Here is a 20,113-nt window from a genome sequence, read left to right on the forward strand (position 1 = left end):
CCAAAGGCTCAGACAGCGAGGGAATATTTCCCTGGAGTTTGAGTAACTGGAAAGTGATGGTGTCCGGGAATAGACATGATTTTGTCCTAAAGGGCACTTGAAATTTTAAAAACTGTTATGTTCAGATAGTTTCAATTCTTTTACTTTTATTTATTGTGGAATAATTTTTAACACAAGGTTTGCAAATTTGTTTTTTTTTTTAAACGTAAAAGACAATAGTTAAATAAAATCCATTAAACCAACCCTCACTGAAAACTATTGTGGAGGTGCAATCTCCTGGAGAATCCCTGCCCACTTCTTCCTACCCGGGCACCATGGCTATATATATACCTGGGAGATAGCAGCAGCAGGAGACCATTCGGTCTTTCAATCCTGCTCCACCATTCAATGGGAAACAGCTGACCATCCAGCTTAGTCTCCTGTTGCTGCTGTGCTCCAATCCCCTTTCATGGCTTTACCTCGAAGAACTATAATTAAGTCCTCCTTTGGTTTCACTGCCTTTTGTTCCAGTGACGTTGCAGTGTTACTGTGTGGGTGTAGGCAGGGGTAATGTGATGGTGCCTCCTCCTGGAGGATGCACGCAGCATCCCTCATCATCCTGCAGTCACATCAACTGGGGTTCAGCAACTAGAGATAGAAACCGTTTCCAGGATATGGGCATCACTGGCTCAGCCAGCATTTATTCCCATCTCTGATTACCCTTGAGAAGATGGTAGTAAGCTGCTGTCTTGTACCATTCACGGTCCATTTGGTGCAGATAGACTGACAATGCTGTGAGGAGAGTTTACAGGATTTTGGCCGAGTGTTTCTCTATCTTTGGTTCTTCAAATGCTGGTTAACTTAATCACGATCGGCACATGATTTTGAGATTTCAGTCTGCAAATCTTCACCATCTAGCACCCTGTATAAAGGAATATGTGCAGGTTAGAAATTCAGAACAGACAATTCTAGTTGCTCTGGAATATTTTTTCCCTTTCTTCCCCAAAAGCTGTAACCCTCCAGCCCACTTATTCTCTCCCATCATTCTAACTCTGCTACCACCTAACGTACACCCTCCATATTCTCATGGAGTAACTGATAAACAGATCCATGCCACCACTTCCCGTCCCTGGTGAGACTCTGCACCCATTCTGGGTTCACTTCCTTTCCTTTCAGTTGCTGCAAGTCAATAATGTAACAGCAGAATGAAACAAAAGGAAACAGAAAGGGAGGTGTCAGATCCTGGACAGAAGAGGAACCTTCAGTCTGGGAGAATGGGTCAGATCCTTCTTTGTTTCCTATTAGTTGATTCCCACCATTACAATGAATTGGGGATGGAGAGTGGTCCGCCATGTGTTTATTGACACTTTGACCCCCTCCCCCAACAGATCAATACTATAAGCAGATGCATTACTCCTCCAGCCAATCGCAGTGTGAAAAACTTTCCTCAAAGTATTCTTTCCCAAAGCACAAGCTCGAAAACCTGCTCACATTGTGTACATGTACAGTGCCGGATTTCCCCACACACGTGTGGTCCCTGCCTCAGGGATTGTGGGAGTTGTAGTCCCTATGAAGCCACTGGAGCCCTGTCTCTGGAGAGTGATTGAAAAGTGTGGACTGAGGGTGTTGTGTATAGGATCCCCATACAGACACACAGAATATATGGACTGTCACAGAGTTTTACTGAGACATCTGCTTCCACAACCTGATTTTCTGATATAAGGAATATAGATTCCGCCAACTGGGGTGTGGGGTGGTTAATAGGAGGAGCAGATTTTAAGCAGAGGAGGCTCAATGGTGAGCATTGCTGACTCACAGCATCAGGGACCTGGATTTGATTCAGCATTAGGTGACTGTGTGGAGTTTACACATTCTCCCCGTGTCTGTGCGGGTTTCCTCTGGGTGCTCCAGTTTCATCCCACAGTCCAAAGATGTGCAGGTTAAGTGGATTGGTTATGCGAAATTCCCAGCGTCCATGTCTGTGCAGGTTAAGCCATTAACCATGGGAAATACAGGGAATGGGTGAGTCTGAATGGGATGCATTATAGGGATGGTGTGGACTCCATGGACGATTACCCTGTTTCTGCACTGTAGGGATTCTATTCCATTCTAATTAAGAAGAATGTACTTATCTCAATGTGCTGTGAATGTGTGGAATTCCCTATTCAAAATGCGGTGGATGCCAGGACAATGAACAAATTTACTGAAGAGGTACAGATGTTGAATTTGCAATGAGTTGAAGCGTGAAAGCGAGCAGGCAGGAAAATCCAGCTGAGACCGAGGTGAGCTCAATCATCATGGTATTAAATGGTGGAGCTGGTTCGAAGGGCTGCATTGCCTCCCCTGTGCCCAGTGCTTATCTTCTTACGGTAATAACTGGAAAGCTGAATCCAAAACTCACCACCTTCACCAAAGGAGATTATCGGAAACAGCAGGATAGTCAGGTGGATTAGCAATTCAAACTTAGATAGTGAGGAAGCATGTGGGAGATAATGATTTTTCAATTTTAAACTGAGGTGAGTTAAATAGGTTATAGTCCAACAGATTTAATTGGATCATGATGAAGGAGCAACGCTCCGAAATCTAGTGTGCTTCCAATTAAACCTGATGGACTATAACCTGGTGTTGTGAGATTTTTAACTTTATACACCCCAGTCCAACACCGGCATCTCCAAATCATGTAAACTGAGGGGAGACAGATATTTATGGTTTTAGACTGTGTAGTACATTCACATTGTTTAGAATACTCTGTTGAGAATATCTATCCTGTACTTTATTACAAAGCCAAGGTCTCTGACGATGAAAACCAAAACACGCAGGTAACATCGCCTCACCTCGTAATCTGATAAAAGACTTGTGATAAGAATTTAGAATACAGTTGGAAAGCGGGAAGATTAAATCCAATCCCAAGGTCCTGTGCTTAAGCAAAGGAGACTACAATAGGATGAGGCAGGAGTTGGCTAATGTAGACTGGAAGCAAAGACTTTAGGGTGGGACAGTTGACAGACAGTGGAGGACTAACAAATATTTTTTTCAAACTGCTCAGCAAAAGTATATATCAGTGAAAAGGAAGGACTGTAGGAAAAGGAGGAATCTGCCATGGGTGTCTAAGGAAATAAGGGATTCTATCAAATTGAAATTGAAAGCACACAAATTAGCAAAGACCAAGGAGAAACTAGGAGATTAGAAAAAGTTTAAAGATCAACAGAAAGCTAGATGGGATTGGGGGAGAAAAGCAATTAGTAGCTGTCCCCAGGGCCAGAATAGCAGTTCACACTTCGAGAGGGGAACAATTGTGTGGGGAACATATGGCCTCTGTAATTGTTGAAGCACTTAACTGTTACCATATAGATAATCCAGATCAAGTTAAAACTCACAGCACACTCCTAAAGCCTGTTCTTCCAAATGAACCTGTTGGACTATAACCTGGTGATGTGTGGTTTTTAACTTTGCCTACCCCAGTCCAACAACCAGTACTTCCACATCAGAATCCTGACAGACAGCCCCACTGACACTGAAGTGCCTGTCAGATACCTGAGCCACAGGGGTGTGGCGGAGGGGTATGTGGTTTAACCACAAAGTGTTGACCTGAACTGTACTTTTTCACTGCCTTTGCCATGGAGATAATACTGACAGACAGCGTCAATTCAAAGTCCCAAACCACAAAGTTATAAGAATGGGAGCCATACATCGGACAGGCGGGGAGTTACCTGATGCAGCCTGGAGGTGTTCTGCATGTACACTATCCAGGTAACTGCCATGTCTCATCAATAAAAGACTCAAAGAAGACGTCTCAGACTTCTGTGCCCAGTTATTCCTATTCAGCAGGGTTTACGAATATGTGTACACAGCAGTCAGACTTCACAGTGGAGAACACGAAGAAAATGCCAGTAATTGACAAGGAGACTGAGGAAGGTGAGGACCAAGAAATAACTGTTATCACGAGAGAGTTAGAGCTGGGCAAGCTAATGGAGCTAAAGGTGGACAAGTCTCTTTGCCCTGATGGAATACATCCCAGGGTACTACCAGAGATAGCGGGAGAAATAGTAAATATACTTGGAGTCAGAGTCCTACAGCAGAGACAGGCCCTTTGGCCCAAACTGGCCCATACTGACCAGAATGTGCATCCACGCTAACCCCATTTCCCTGAACTTGGCCCATCTGCTTCTGAACCTTTGCTATCCATGTATTTTTCCAAATGTCTTTTACATGTTGTTAATGTACCCACCTCAACCACTTCCACTGGCAGCTCAGTCCATATACATACCTCCCTCTGTGTAAAACAGGTGCCCCTCAGGTTCCCTTTCATAATTTCTCCTCTAACCTTGATTCCCTGGGAAAAAGACTGAGTGCATTCTCCTTAACCAAGCCTCTCATGGTCTTATACACTTCCAGAAACCATCACACCCCCCCCCCCCCCCCCCCCCCCCCCGCCGCCCCACTATGTTTCCTCTGCTCTAAACAAAAAAAAATCCTCGCTTGTCCAACCTCTCCCTATAACTCAGACCCCTGAGCCCTGGCATCATACTTGTAAATTTCTTCTGCACCTTTTACAGTTTAATAACTGAAACCTACATTACATTCATCATATTTCCAGTGTTTTCCCATGGCATTGGAACTGACGTGACAACGCCAATGAATTACAAACCATGATCGAGAATTAACTCCTTTTCAACAATCCAGTTTTCATAGCATTTTCCATACTGCAGGTATCCTTGTGTCTTTCTGGTTGCATGATTAATTTAAAACTTGTCCTCATACAAAACAAATCTGTAGCTTAATTGTTCCTGGGAAATGTGCCATGTTTTTTCAGACTTTTAACAACAAATCAACTCTCTCTCCACAGTCACCATGCTAACATGGAGTTGGCTGCGTCTTTGTACTTTTTCCAGTCACAGTGACATTTGAAATATTCGCCCACGGACAGAATACACACCTTTCCTTCCATATGAAAAGGCCAATGATATTCAGATCGGCACAGATCAAGTAACCATCAAAACGGAACAGGAAGTTCAATTTGAATTTCTCATCCACAAATCCGCCCTTTCAGAACCCTACAACAGAGAAAACAGGTCACCACCGTTAACACAGAATAGAAATTCATAAGACAGTGATAGTATTAAATTGTAGTTTCTTTGTTTCCCCCAAACCTTTAAATCTCAGTCTCACAATTGCTCTCTTCTGTGAACTGAAATCCAAACCAAACTCCTCACTCCTTCCCTCCACACCTAGTTCGAACACTCTCTCCTCTCTTTGAATTCAGTTTCCTCGCTCCTGTCTGCAGACTAATAACCAAAAAAAGGGCGGCACGATGGCACAGTAGTTAGCACTACTGCCTCACAGCACTAGGGTCCCAGATTCGATTCCAGCCTCGGGCTCATTCTCTCCGTGTCTGCGTGGGTTTCCTCCGGGTGCTCCAGTTTCCTCCCAAAGTCCAACGTCTGACAGTGCAGGTCAGGTGAATTGGCCATGCTAAATTGCCCATAGTGTTAGGTGCTTTAATCAGAGGGAAATGAGTCTGGGTGGGTTGCTCTTCGGAGGGTTGGTGTGGACTGGTTGGGCCGAAGGGCCTGTTTCCACACTGTAGGAAATCTAATCTAATCAATGACTCTGACTCTGAGCCTCCGGGGTGTTGATAAATCCTCTCCCCACCTACCAAGCTTTCCTTCCTGGTCAGACCCGCATTGTTTATTTTCCCCAATCTGGAACCTTTTATTTATTTACCCCACTCCGACCTCTGATGAGAACCATCCTGCACACACTGGCCAAATCATATCTGGGTGAACTAAAATGAAACAGATTAGAACTCTAATTACAGCCCCACCCCTGTCCCTCTCCATAACATTCCTGAATCTTCACAAGAGTTCTGATAACTTTCTTCAAAATGCTTCCCCATTGATACTTTGACCACTCGTCAGGATACCAGGCGAGGGGCCATTCTCCTGGGTCCTGCTTTCAGAGGGAGGAACTGCCAATGACAGATTAATCCCACACACCTACAGCCTCCCTGGCACTGACCCATACTGCACATACGCCAACAATTGCCCAGCAGTGCGGCTGTGCACTGGTCTCCCCTCCTACAGTACATGGTCCAGATCACGCAGAAGCCTGGGTGATTGATAGCAGCTGCTGCCCAATAGGGTGGAAGGGGCGGGGCTGGAGGACTGGGACAATGGGATTGTAAACAATGAACGAATGTGGAGGACCCTGGGGGATGGACAGGTCAGTGAGGGACAGGAGCAGTGCAGCAGCAGGAGGGGCTCCTGGACAAACTAAGCAATGGGAGAGTCTGACAGGAGAGAAACTACAGGAAGGTTCTGCTGAGGCTCAGGCAGGGACAGGTGGGAGACAGTATGGACTGGTGGCTTGGGCATGTTTTCCAATCAGCCTCTTCAAAGATGGTGTTACTCAACTCTGAACCCGATCCTCCTGGTCCAGAGGTAAGGACACTACCACCATTTCTTGGTGGGCTTGTGGAAAGAAGGGATGATGTTCTCAATCTCACTCGCATGGAAACACCATGAGCTCCTCCCACTTACTGTCTACGGTGGGGATGGAGGAGACAGAGCAGGTGGGATGGGGTTAGGGATATAGGGACTGCGTTTCAAAAGGAACTCACCGGCATTGGTGTTATTAACAAGACTCAATACACAGTCACTAACACAAAGTTGGTGTCTGTGAACTTTATCCAGAATTTTAGCATCTATAACTGTGCGACGCAGAGTTACTGAGTTAAGGCCTGGATATTATTAACAGCTTTGTGTGTGAGACATCACATCTCATGAACTTGAGTCAGTTTTTTGAAGAAGTAACAAAAAGGATTGATGAGGGCAGAGCAGTGGTCATGATCTGCATGGACTTCAGTTAGGCGTTTGACAAGGTTCCCCATGGGAGACTGGTTAGCAAGGTTAGATCTCATGGAATACAGGGAGAACTAGCCATTTGGATACAGAACTGGCTCAAAGGTCGACGACAGAGGGTGGTGGTTGAGCGGTGCTTTTCAGGCTGGAGGCCTGTGACCAGTGGAGTGTCACAAGGATCGGTGCTGGATCGACTACTTTTCGTCATTTATATCATTGACTTGGATGTGAACATAAGAGGTATTGTTCGTAAGTTTGCAGATGACACCAAAATTGGAGTTAGAGTGGACAGTGAAAAAGATTACCTCAGAGTACAAGGCATCCGGATCACATGGGCAAATGGACTGAGGAGTTCAGTTCAGAAAAATGTGAGGTGCTGCATTTTGGAAAAGCAAACATTAGTAGAACGTATACAGTTAATAGTAAATTCCTGGGGAGTGCTGCTGAACAAAGAGACCTTGGAGTGCAGGTTCTTAGTTTCTTGAAAGTAAAGTCGCAGGTAGACAGGATAGTGAAGGCGGCAGTTGGTCTGTTTGCCTTTATTGCTCAGAGTGTTTAGTATAGGGGTTGGGAGGTAATATTGTGGCTGTACAGGACATTGATTAGGCAACCTTTGGAATATTCCATGCAATTCTGGTCTCCTTCCGATCAGAAGGATGTTCTCAAACTTGAAAGAGGTCAGAAAAGAATTAGAAGGATGTTGCCAGAGTTGGATAGGCTGTTTTAACTAGAGTGTCGAAGGTTGAGGGGTGACCATATAGAGATTTATAAAATCAGGCCGGGCATGGATAGGTTAAACAGACAAGGTCCTTTCCCTGTGGTGAGGGAGTACAGACCTAGGGAATAGGGAGATGAGGGAAGGCAGGGATGGGGTGGCAGAGGGTGGGGAGACAGAGAGGCTGGCAGAATACAGAGGGGTGGCACAGAGACAGGTGGGGACAGAGAAGGGGGAAAAAGAGAGATGGGAAACAGACAGTGGGGATAGAGGAAGCGACGGGGACAGGCGCGGGGGCACAGACAGACAGATGGGGTTAGATAGAGAGGGGGAGACGGGGGGAAAACAGACAGGGGAGACAGACAGAGGGGGAAGATGAAGAGAATTTTTACAGATCAAAATTCAACCCTGTTGCTGTTTTCTCTCCATCCCCTTCAATCCCTCTGAAGGGCTCAGAACAACTGCATAGTTCCTGCAAAGTAGAGTTTCAGGGAGATCATTTGTTGACGTTTGGGATGGTGATCATTATTGGTTAGGGCACTGATTAATAAATGGACTTGGTTCAATTCCACTGTCTGTGTGGTGTTTGCACGTTCTCCCAGTGTGTGTCTGCGTGGCTTCCTCTGGGTGCTCTGGTTTCCTCCCTCAATTCAAAGACTTGCAGGTAAGGTGGATTCGCTGTGGGAAATGAGAGGTTACATGGATAGGGTGGGATGCTATTCCGTTGATTGGTATGGTCTCATGGGCCGAATGGCCTGTTTTCACACTGTAAGGATTCTGTCACTGAGTGTAGGAGTTAGGAGGTCACGTTGTGGCTGTACAGGGCATTGGTGAGGCCAGTTTCAGAATACTACATTCAATTCTAGTCTACCTAATTTCAGAAAGATGATACCACAATAGGACTCAACCTCAATGACAAGTTCCTGTCATTGTGGGTTGATAGCTCCTTGAAAGTGGGATTGAAGGTAGACAGGTCAGTGAAGGTGGTGTTTGGTATGCTAGCTATTATTGGGGAGTGCATTGAGGATAGGAGTTGGGAGATCATGTTTCGGTTGTACAGTTTATTGGCTTGGCCACTTTTGGAATTTCCATACTGCTTTCAATTCCAGTCTCCCTGCTATAGGATGGATGTTGGGAGACTTGAAAGAGTTCAGAAAAGATTTCCAAGGGTGTTGCCAGTATTGGAACATTTGAACCATAGGGAGAGACTGAATAGACTGAAGCTATTTTCTCTGGAGCACTGGACGCTTGAGGTGGCATTGTAGAACTTTATAAATTTATGAGGAGCAACGATAGGGTGACTAGTCATAGTTTCTTTTTTTCCCCAGGTAGGGGAGACTAAGAATAGAGAGCATAGGTTTAACATGAGAGGGGAAACACTTCAAGGAGATTTGGAGGCTTTGGAGGGGGTGACAACAGGTTTACCAGGATGTCGTCTGGATTGGGAGAGGTTGGAAAAACTTGGATTTTTGTCTTTGGCGAGTCAGTAGCTGCGGGGTAACCTGGGGGGCACAGAGTGAATAATGTGAATCTTTTTTCCAAGGTGGAAGTGACAAATTCTAGAGCCACACATTTAAGAGAAGAGGGGGTAGTATAAAGGAAATGAAAACCAAAACAACCGCAGATGCTGTAAACCAGAAAGAGACACAGAAGTTTCTGAAAAAGCTCAGCAGGTCCAGCAGCATCTGTGAAGAGAAATTAGAGTTAACGTTTCTGAGGAAGGGTAACTGGTCCCGAAACATTAACTGATTTTACTTCACAGATGCTGCATGACCTGCTGGGCATTTCCAACAATACCTGTGCAATTTTAAAGGGAGATATGTTTCTTAAGCAGAAGGTTATAGTTGACTAGAATGTACTCTCCTGGGAGATGGTAAAAGCAGAAACAATCACAACGTTTTTGAGGCATTTGGGCAGATACAGAAGCAGGCATGGGTTGGCAGGGATATGGATCATGTACAGGCAGATGGAATTAGTTTGGAATGGCATCATGATCCGCACAGACATGGTGGCCTGATTATTCTGGTGCTGTAACTGTTAGGTTTTCCAAAGGGAAGAATGTCTTTTGAAGAAGTAACAAAGGATTGATGAGGGCAGAGCGGTGGACATGATCTACGTGGACTTCAGTAAGGTTCCTCATGGGAGACTGGTTAGCAAGGTTAGATCTCATGAAATACAGAGGAAACCAGCCATTTGGATACAGAACTGACTCAAAGGTCGAAGACAGAGTGGTGGAGGGCTGCTTTGCAGACTTAAGGCCTGTGACCAGTGGAGTGTCACAACGATCGCTGCTTGATCCACTACTTTTCATCATTTATATAAATGACTGGGATGCGAACATAGGTGTATGGTTAGTAAGTTTGCAGATCACACCAACTTTGGAGGTGTAGTGGACAGTGAAAAAGATTACCTCAGAGTACAATGGGAACTTGATCAGATGGGTGAATGGGCTGAGGAGTGGCAGATGGAGTTTAATTTAGAAAAATGTGAGGTGCTGCAGTTGGGACTTATACACTAATGATAAGGTCCTCGGGAGCATTGCTGAACAAAGACACCTCGGAGTGCAGATTCATAGCTTCTTGAAAGTGGAGTCGCAGGTAGATAGAATAGCGAAGGCAGCATTTGGTATGATTTCCCTTATTGGTCACAGCATTGAGTACAAGTGTTAGGAGATCCTATTGCGGCTGCACGGGACATTGCTTAGGCCACTGTTGGAATAATCCGTACAATTCTGGTTTCCTTCCCATCAAAACAATATTGTGAAACTTGAAAGTGGTCAGAAAACAATTTCAAGGATATTGCCAGGACAGGAGGATTTGAGCTACCGGGAGAAGTTGAATAGGCTGTGTTCCCTGGAGCGTCAGAGGCTGATGGGTGACCTTGTAGAGGTTTATAAAATCATGAGGGGCATGGATAGGGGAAATATACAAGTTCAGATGGTTGGCATAGTCTCATGGGCCATGATTGTAGGGATTTGGTCACTGAGTATAGGAGTTAGCTACAGTTGTGGCTGTACTGGGCATTGGTGAGGCCAGTTTTAGAATACTACATTCAATTATATTCTCCCTGATTTCGGAAAAATGTTACCATAATAGGACTCAACCTCATAATGACAAGTTCCTGGGAAGTGTGCACGAACAAATACACTGTGCAGTGTGGGTTGATAGTTCCTTGAAAGTGGGGTTGAAGGTAGACAGGTCGGTGAAGGTTGTGTTTGGTATGTTAGCTGTTATTGGGCAGTGCATTGAGTATAGGAGTTGGGAGTTGAAACTTTATTGCAGGAACAGCACAGCAGATCAGGCAGCATCCAGGGAACAGGAGATTCGACGTTTCGGGCACAGGCCCTTCTTCAGGAATGAGCAGAGAATGTTCAGCAGGAGAAGATAAAAGGTAGGGAGGAGGGACTTGGAGGAGGGGCGTTGGAAATGTGATAGGTGGAAAGAGGTCAAGGTGAGGGTGATAGGTCGGAGTAGGATGGAGGCGGAGAGGTCAAGAAGAAGACTGCAGGTCAGGAAGGCGGTGCCGGGCTGGAGGGATTCGGCTGAGACAAGGTGGGGGGAGGGGGGATGAAGAAACTGGTGAAGTCCAAGTTCATCCCCTGTGGTTGGAGGGTTCCCAGTCGGAAGATAAGACGCTCCTCCTCCGACCGTCGCGTTGTTGTGGTTTGGCGGTGGATGAGTCCAATGACCTGCATATCCTCGGTGGAGTGGGAGGGGGAGTTGAAATGCTGTGCTACAGGGTGGTTGGGTTGGTTCGTCCGGGTGGCCCAGAGGTGCTCTCTGAATCGCTCCGCAAGTAGGCGGCCTGTCTCCCCAATATAGAGGAGGCCACACCGGCTGCAGCGGATGCAGTAGATGATGTGGGTGGAGCATCCGCTGCATAGGTTTAACGTGAGAAGGGAAAGACTTCAAGGGGATCCTAGGAACAACTTGTTTGGTACATGTATAAATGAGCTGGTTGGCATGGACGATTAGGACAGAGGGTCTGTTTCCATTCTGTACATCTCTATGACTCTGTTTTACAAAACTTGAGGAGGGTTTTAGAAAATATCTGCAAGGCTATTGTTAGGACTGTGGAGTTAGTGGGAAAGGCTGAATAAGCTGTGGTTTTTCCCTAGAGCGTCAGAGACTGAGGGGTTACCTTATGCAGAAGCACAGACAGGGTGAATAGCCAAGGTCTTTGTTTCCACCCAGTGTCAGGGAGTTCAAAACTACAGGACATTGGGTTTTAAGTGAGAGGGGAAAGGTTTCAAATGTACCTGAGGGCCAAACGGTTCACTCAGAGGTTGGTGAGCGTATGGAATGAGATGCTATAGGAATGATGAACGCAGGTCAAATTAAATTTAAAAGGCGTCTGGATGGGTACATGAATAGAAAGTGTTCAGAGTGATATAGGCCAACTCTCCCAAATGGAGCTGGATCAGTTTAGGATATCTGGTCGACATGGACGAGTTGGACTGAAGGGTCTATTTCCGTGCTTGATGACTCTCTGACTCCAAGTGCCTCAGCAAAATGGTGGAAATCCACAATAAAAACAAAAAGCGCTGGAGATCCTCAGCAGGTCTGGCAGCACCGGAAATGGTGACAGATGCAGGAAACATTGCAGCCTCGAAGAAGTGTTCAGATGACTACCCCAAGCACTACAATATCGTTTACACGCTGAGTGCCAGAACGTGGGACGAGAATAAATAGGTGCTTGATGACCAGCATGAATACGATGGGGCTGGAAAGCTGACTTTCTGGGTCAGGACTCTTCATCAGGACTGACAAAGGGTCCTGCTCCTCTGATACTGCCTGACCTGCTGCACCTCCCCAGGTCCACATTGTATAGACTCTGACTTCCAGCAATGCCTCATCTTATCCATAATGATCATTGTGTTCAGGTCAGGCAGCATCAGTAGTGCTTGGTGTGACCATCTAAACACTTCTTCAAGTGCGCTATCTACCAGCGCCTCTACTTTCGAGGAATTATGAATCTGCACTGCAAGGTCTCTTTGTTCAGCAACACTGCCCAGGACCTGACCAATATGAGTATCAGTCCTGCTAAGCTTTGCTTTTCGAAAATGCAGCACCTTACATTTATCTAAATTAAACTCCATCTGCCACACCTCAGCCCATTTGCCCATCTGATCAAGATCCCATTGTAATCCGAGGTAACATTCTCCATTGTCCGCTACACCTTCAATTTTGGTTTCATCTGCCAACTTACTAACTATACCTCCTATGCTCATATCCAAATCATTTATAGAAATGACAAAAAGCAGAGGTCACAGCACCGATTCTTGTGGCACTCCACTGATCACAGGCCTCCAGTCTAAAAAACAGTCTTTCACCACTACCCTCTGTCTTCTAACTTTGAGCCAGTTCTGTATCCAAATGGCTAGTTCTCCCGGTATTTTGAGAGATATAACCTTGCTAATCAGTCTCCCATGGGGAACCTTGTCGAACGCCTTACTGAAGTCCACACAGATCACATTTACCGCTCTGCCCTCATCAATCCTCTTTGTTACTTATTCAAAAACAGCTCAATCAAGTACGTGACACATGAGTTCCCACGCACAAAGCCATGCCGACTATCCCTAATCATACAACATAGACAGGTACAGCACAGATCAGGCCCTTACGTCCACGATGTTGTACCGAAATTTAATCCTAATGTAAAACTTAACCTACGCACACCTCAACTCACTGCTATCCATGTGCATGTCCTGCAGTTGCATAAATGTCCCCAATTACTTCGCTTCCACCACCACCGCTGGTAACGCATTCCATGCATTCACAACTCTGTGTAAAAAAACCTACCTCGGACACGTCCTTTATACATTCCTCCTAATATCTTCACAGTATGACTTCTCATACAAGTCAATCCTGCCCTGGGGAAAAGTCTCTGGCTATTGACTATATCTATTCCTGTCATTATTTTGTACATCTCTATCAGGTCTCGTCTGTTCCTCTTTCTCTCCAGAGAGAAATGTCCGAGCTTATTCAAACTTTCTTCATACAGGAAGTCCTCCCGTCCAGAAAGTATGCTAGTAAACCTTGTTTGCACCCTCTCCAAAACCCCTGTACATTTCCTATAGTATTGAGACCAGGACTGGACACAAAATTCCAAGTGTGGTCTCACTGGGACTTGGAGAGCCCTTAAACTCTATTCCCATGTTAATGAAAGCCAAAAAAACCATTTGTTTTGTTGACAACCCTATCCACTTGGTTGGCAACTTTGAGGGATTTATGTACTTGCACACCCAGATCCCTCTGTTCCTCCACACTGCCAAGAATCCTGTCTTTAACCCTATATTCAGCATTCAAGTTCGCATTTATTCAGGTTTACCCCTTCTGCCATTTCACAGCCCAGCTCTGCAGCCTGGAGTAGCCCTTTACATTATCGACAACACTTCCAATCTTTGTGTCATCGGCAAATTTACTAACACAGCCATAACCCTCCTCATCCAAGTCATTTATAAAAACTACAGAGGCCCAAGAACAGAGCTCTGCGGGACCACACTCCAAACTGTCCTCCAGGCTTTCATCTACAACCACTGTCTGCCTTCTGTCAGCCAGCCAATTCTGAATCCAGATAGACAAATCTCCCTGTATCCCATACTTCCTGACTTTATGGATGAGCCTACCATGGGGAACCCTAACAAATTTTTGAGGAGAAAGTGAGGTCTGCAGATGCTGGAGATCAGAGCTGAAAATGCGATGCTGGAGAAGCAAAGCAGATCAGGCAGCATCCAGTGAACAGGAGAATCGACGTTTCAGGCATAAGCCCTTCTTCAGGAACCCTAACAAATGCCTTGATGAAATTCATTTATACCACACCCACTGCTCTACAGTCGTCGACCTATCTTGACACCTCCTCAAAGAACTCAGTAATCACACTATGCTTTGACAAATTATCATTAATCCTTTCCCTCAGAATTATTTCCACAACTTTGCAGACAACAGATGTAAGACTGACTGGTCTGTAATTGCCACCTATTTCCCTTCTTGAAAAGAGGAACATTTGCCTCCTTCTAATTCTCCGGTATGACTCCTGTAGAGAGTGAAGAGGCAAATATCCTTGCCAGCGGCAGAGCAACCTCTTTTCTCTCTTCCTGGAGCAGCCTAGGATAATTCTAGTCTGGCCATGGGGACTTATCAATCTTAATGTTTTCCAAAATTTCCAGCACATCAACTTCATCAATCTTGATCTTTCCTTGCTTTAAAAATTCATGTAAATCCTATCCCTCAGGGTTCATTCCAACAACTTGTCTAGCACCAACGTCAGGGTCAGGCATCTGTAGTTCCCGGGCTTGTCCAAACCGCCTTCCTTAAACAGTAGCACCATATTAACCAACCCCCAGTCTTCTGGCACCTCAGCTGTGACTATCAATAAAACAAAAATCTCAGCAAGGGGCCCAGCAATCACTTCCCTAGCTTCTTACAGAATTTTAGGGTACACCTAACAGATCCTGGGGATTTATCCACCTTTATGCGTTTCAAGACATCCAGTTCCACCTTCTGTGTAATATGAACATTTTTCAAGATGTCACCATCTATTTCCTGACATTCTATAACTCCCATGTCCTTCTCCACAGTAACCACTGATGCCAAATACTCGTTTAGTCTCTCGCCCTCCAACACCCCCAACCGCATCGCCTGCAACTCCACACATAGGCCGCCCTGATGATCTTTGAGGAGCCCTGTTCTCTTTCTAGTAACCCTTTTGTTCTTAATGTATTTATAAAAACCCTTTGGATTATCCTTAACCTTATTGGCCAAAGCTGTGTCCTGTCCCCTTTTTGCCCTCCTGATTTCCCTCTTCAGTATTCTCCGACTGCTTTTATACTCGAAGGATGTTTTGGATTGGAATAAGTGCAAAATATTACATTTTGATAAAAAAAAAGGCAGGATTTACACTCATTAAAAGTCAGGCCATGAGAAGTGATATAGAACAAAGAGACCTCGGTATTCAAATTTTTGAAGTATGTGTCACATGGAGACAGCGTGGTTAAAAATGTGTTTAGCACATTTATCTTCATTGCTCAGACCTCAGAGAATAGGAGTTGGGGCGTTATGTTGGTGTTGTACAGAATGTTGGGGAGGCCTCTTCTGGAATACTGTGCCCAGTTCTGGTTGTGCTATCAAGGGAAGGATATTATTAAACAGGAGCGGGTTCAGAAGAGTTTTACCAGGAGGTTGATGTGAATGGATGGTTTGAATTTTAAGCAATCTGGATAGGCTGGGTCTTCTTTCACTGGAGCGTAAGAGGCTGAGGGGTGACCTTATTAGAGATTTATAAAGTCCTGAAGACTATCAGTAATGTGAACAGCAGGTGCCCTTTCCAGGAGCGGTCGCTTATCAAGAGTGGGTACATATTTTAAAGTGAGAGACGGAAGGCTTTAAAACGAAGTTTGGGATTTTATTTTTTATTTTTCATAGAGAGTGGTTCACGTGTGGAATAAACTTGTAGAGGAAGTTCTAGCTGTGAATGCAATTACAATTTCAGGATGGCACAGTGGCTCAATGGCTAGCAGGGCTGCCTCACAGCACCATGGACACAGGTTCCAATCCTGCATTGGATGGCTGTCCGTGTGGAGTTTGGATATTCCTCCCCATGCCAACGTGTGTTCCTCCAGGTGCTCCCGTTTATTCCCACAAACCACAGATATACAGGGTAGGTGAACTGGCCGTGCTAAATTGCCCATAGTGTTCAGGGATGATTAGGTTTAGTGAAATAGTCAAGGGTAAATGTAGAGTAAAAGGGTAGGGGCATGGGATTCTCGTGAGGAAAAAACATTTGGACCCATATATCAATAGGGAATGCTAGGATGGATTTGGACCAAGTGGAGGCCTCTTCTGGAGGCCTCCACTTGGTCAGTTCAAACTGATTAGTTCAGTTCAAAATTATGTTCAACATGGACTGGTTGGACCAAAGGGTCTGTGTCAATGCTGTATAACTTTTGACTCTAACGCTCGCTACCTCTGAAAATTCCTCTATGCTCGGAACTATCCCTGTCAATGCTACCTCATCCAGCCTTACAATTCTTCCATATCTCAATAACTCCTCTCCAGCCTCAAAACTCAAAAACCTCTATTACAAATATCTATCTCTGTAATATCCTCCATCCTCACAATCCTTTCCATCTTTCATGTCCTCCAGCTTCATTATCCTCTCTATCTCTATTCCCCTCCCCTCTCTCAAAACTTTGCTATATGTGCCTTTCTTTATTTCCTGCCTTCAGGACACCCAAAATCTATTTCTCACTTGATGATGGCCCTTTCTGATTCCTGAGCTGAGCTTCTGAATTTCCTCTTAAAACTCTCCGTCTCATTTTCCTCCCAAAAACATCGACCAACCAAGTGTCATCTATTCTAGTATCACCTTTTCTGACCTGATGTCCAATAGAGCCTGTCATATTCCTATAATAAACATCTCAGCGGTCTACAGAACAGAAAAAGACTCTGGTGATCCATCTGTGAGAAAGAAAACTACCACCGAACTATCCTGATCTATTTTCCAGTACTTGTGGAAACGTGCCATCTATCACGACATCGCAAGTGCACACTAAATACATCTTAAATGCCACTGGGATTTATGTGTCTCCCACCATTACAGACAGTGAGGTTTATTGCAACTGTTGCTCTATGACGACATCACCCACAGGAACACAGAGCTGCTGGGTCTGTGCAAACCAGAGGTCGCACATACAATGGGACGGATGTCAGGTTCGCTGAGAGGAGGCACAAGAGATTTACTAGGATGGTACAAGGAATGGGGGATTTTAGTTGCAGGGACATGGGTGATAATGGCACATATCAAGAATATCCATCTACAATAGATGGACTCTCCTTTCCAACCTCTCCACTTGCGTGGGCTGGGTAACCTTCACAAAAACCCACCACCAGTCATTTCTCCCTAATGAGAGAGCAGCCCTACGGTCTGGTAGGACAACGCTGACTTTAACTTTTACACTGTGATGCCACTGTGCCTCGGGGGTGGAGAGAGGGAATGCTGAAGGTGGTGGATGGAACACCACTCAGGCACAGTGCTTTGTCCTGGAGGATGTTGACTTTCTTTAATATTGTTGGGGGCTGCACCGATGCAGGCAAGTGGACACCGTTCCAAAACAATCCTGATGTGTACCTTATAGAGAGCAATCAGAATCAGGGGTTTGGAGAAACAGATTGTTCACCTTGTAACAGAGGAAATTGTGGCTGCACTGTGACAGAGGGGTTTACAGAAGTTATACATTATAATAATCAACCTTTGACTCATTAGCTCATCACAAACTGTTGACAAGACATATATGGCAGACTTGGGGGAGATCTATTGACAGGATGGTTTGTATCAAAGGAGTACTTTTATGCATCAAATAGGAATGAGCTGGAACAAAATACTCACAACTAAATGCAAATATCCAGGTCCCGATGAATTGAGTAATTCTGTCAGAGTTTGGTGTTACAAATACTGAGGTTACCATCTGAATGTCCACCTGTAATATAGGTTTATAATGTCCTGTCAGATCAGGTTAGAAACTCACACCATCCCCTCCTCTTGTCCCAGGATGACTGTACACATTACCCCTTGTGGAGACCAGCAGTCAATTCAGGGGGAAATCTATCTGGGTTTCTATGAGCTTCCACCTTGGGACTTCATGTGACTAAACAGGGCAGATCTTTGACACATGGGACAGAATTTTGACACATGGGACAGTGTTAGTGAGATGTGGAGAGCAGGATTTGCTTCTTCTTCTTTCCTTCAGTGCTGCCGCTGTGCCTCATCAATAAGACATGGGGTGTGAAAGGCTCATGCAGCTTGATGGGCAAGTTGTCTCCATTATGACCAATGTGCAGCAAGCTCATCCCAGCCATCCCATAGAGTATCCCGTAAAAGACAGCAACTCTGCATGCTTCCCACTCCCCAGTGTTCCCAGGGAAGGTTTAGAAGAATGATGGGGGAGATCTCCTCGAAAAGGCAGAACAGTAGAGTTCCAAAAGGAATATAAACAGTTTACACAGAGGGATTCGTTGGAGAAGTGGACAACAAGGTGAGATACAGGAGGGGCCAAGGATTGATCCTTGAGGGACACCAAATACAAGGAATTCAGAAAGGAAAGGGAGACTGGAGATGGAGCAGGATTTCCCAACAATCTTGAAGTCAAATATTAGTTAGTAGCAGAATGGCTGAGCTGAACATAACCAGAAAAGACAGAGAGAACAAGGAAAAATACCTGTGAATTGGTGAGGGGCAGTGATGATGATGATGATGATGAGGAGGAGGAGGAGGAGGAGGAGGAGCCTGACTCCAAAATTGCTATTTCTACATTAGTGAGATCACCCAACCCCACCCTATTCTCAGCTAATTTACTGAAATACTTGTCTATCCCTGTGTTATCTCCAGACTTCATTATCCAAACACAATCCTGGCCAGCCTCCCATATTCAAATTACATGTAATCTCAAGAATATCTAAAACTCTACTGCCCAATTGCTCACTTGTTCGAAAACTTGTTGATCCATCAAAAGGCTCCCATTTACAAGCAACTTAAAATTCTCACTCTTGATGTAATTCCTGGCATGAACATCCGTGTCTCCCTGCACCACACAACCTGTGAGATCTGGACAACTCATTTGCTTTCAGACATCCCAACGATGCATTTACTCAGTGCTTCACCGGACTGGCTGTTTCTACTGTTGCCAGGACAACAACGTCTGGAATTCCTATCCTAACACTTTCATATCTGTTTTCCTCCTTTAAGGTATTCCCAAAAGCCTGCTTGTATGGCAAATCTTTTGATTACCTGACCTAATATCCCAATCTGTTGCCTAATGACAAAAATTATTCAACGTATTTCTATGAAATTATAAAATGATAAAAATACAAACGGTTGTTGATTTGCACACACATTGTCAACGTTTCACTGTCGCTGAGTGAATAATCTGTAACATCTCTTACCCAACCACATTGTGGGAGCACCTTCACCATACAAACTGCAGCTGTACAAGGAAGTCAAATATCACCTTCTCCACAGGCAACAGGGCTTTGGCATTGATCGCTGGTACCTGTGGAGGGAGAAACACAGTTGATATTTCAGGGAGTGCAAAATGCATTACAGGGAATGAAAATGTTGCAGAATTTGATGGTCAGAAATGGAAGGAAAATGCACTTTTTTGTTGTAAAAAGGAATTATTCACTGGCAAAGTGATTGTGGAAAATTCAGTCCTTTTAGAGAGCAGCACATTGTCAGGGGTTGGGCAGCAGAGGAAAATTAACTTACAAAAGGTCTGTGAAAGAAACAGTAAAACACTGAACAACCCAACCACCCTGTATCCCAAGACTTTAACTCCCCTTCCCGCTACACCAAGGACATACAGGTCCTGGGCCGCCTCCACCGCCAAATCCCTGGCATCTGATGCCTGGAGGAAGAACGCCTTATCTTCTGTGTTCGGATCCTCCAACCACATGGGATCAATGTGGATTTCACCAGTTTCCTCATTTCCACTCTCTCCACCTTATCCCAGATCCAGCCTTTCAACTTGGCACTGCCCTTTTGACCTGTCCTACATGTCCATCTT

The 20,113-nt window shown here is 45.0% G+C and overlaps 1 long non-coding RNA gene across 1 annotated transcript; it reads right to left on the reverse strand.

Annotated features, from left to right (window-relative positions):
* Positions 1–274: 274 nt before the first annotated feature.
* LOC148138788 (uncharacterized) lies at positions 275–19,596 on the reverse strand. Its single transcript, XR_015753824.1, has 4 exons — positions 19,494–19,596; positions 17,941–18,031; positions 4,916–5,033; positions 275–901 (listed from the first exon to the last, which is right to left on the reverse strand). It is a non-coding gene; the product is annotated as an uncharacterized LOC148138788 (long non-coding RNA).
* Positions 19,597–20,113: the final 517 nt, after the last annotated feature.

Source organism: Chiloscyllium plagiosum, unplaced genomic scaffold (genome assembly GCF_037043375.1).
Source record: "Chiloscyllium plagiosum isolate Xiang-an unplaced genomic scaffold, Cpla_swu_hap1 HiC_scaffold_39, whole genome shotgun sequence".
Taxonomy (NCBI): Eukaryota; Metazoa; Chordata; class Chondrichthyes; order Orectolobiformes; family Hemiscylliidae; genus Chiloscyllium; species Chiloscyllium plagiosum.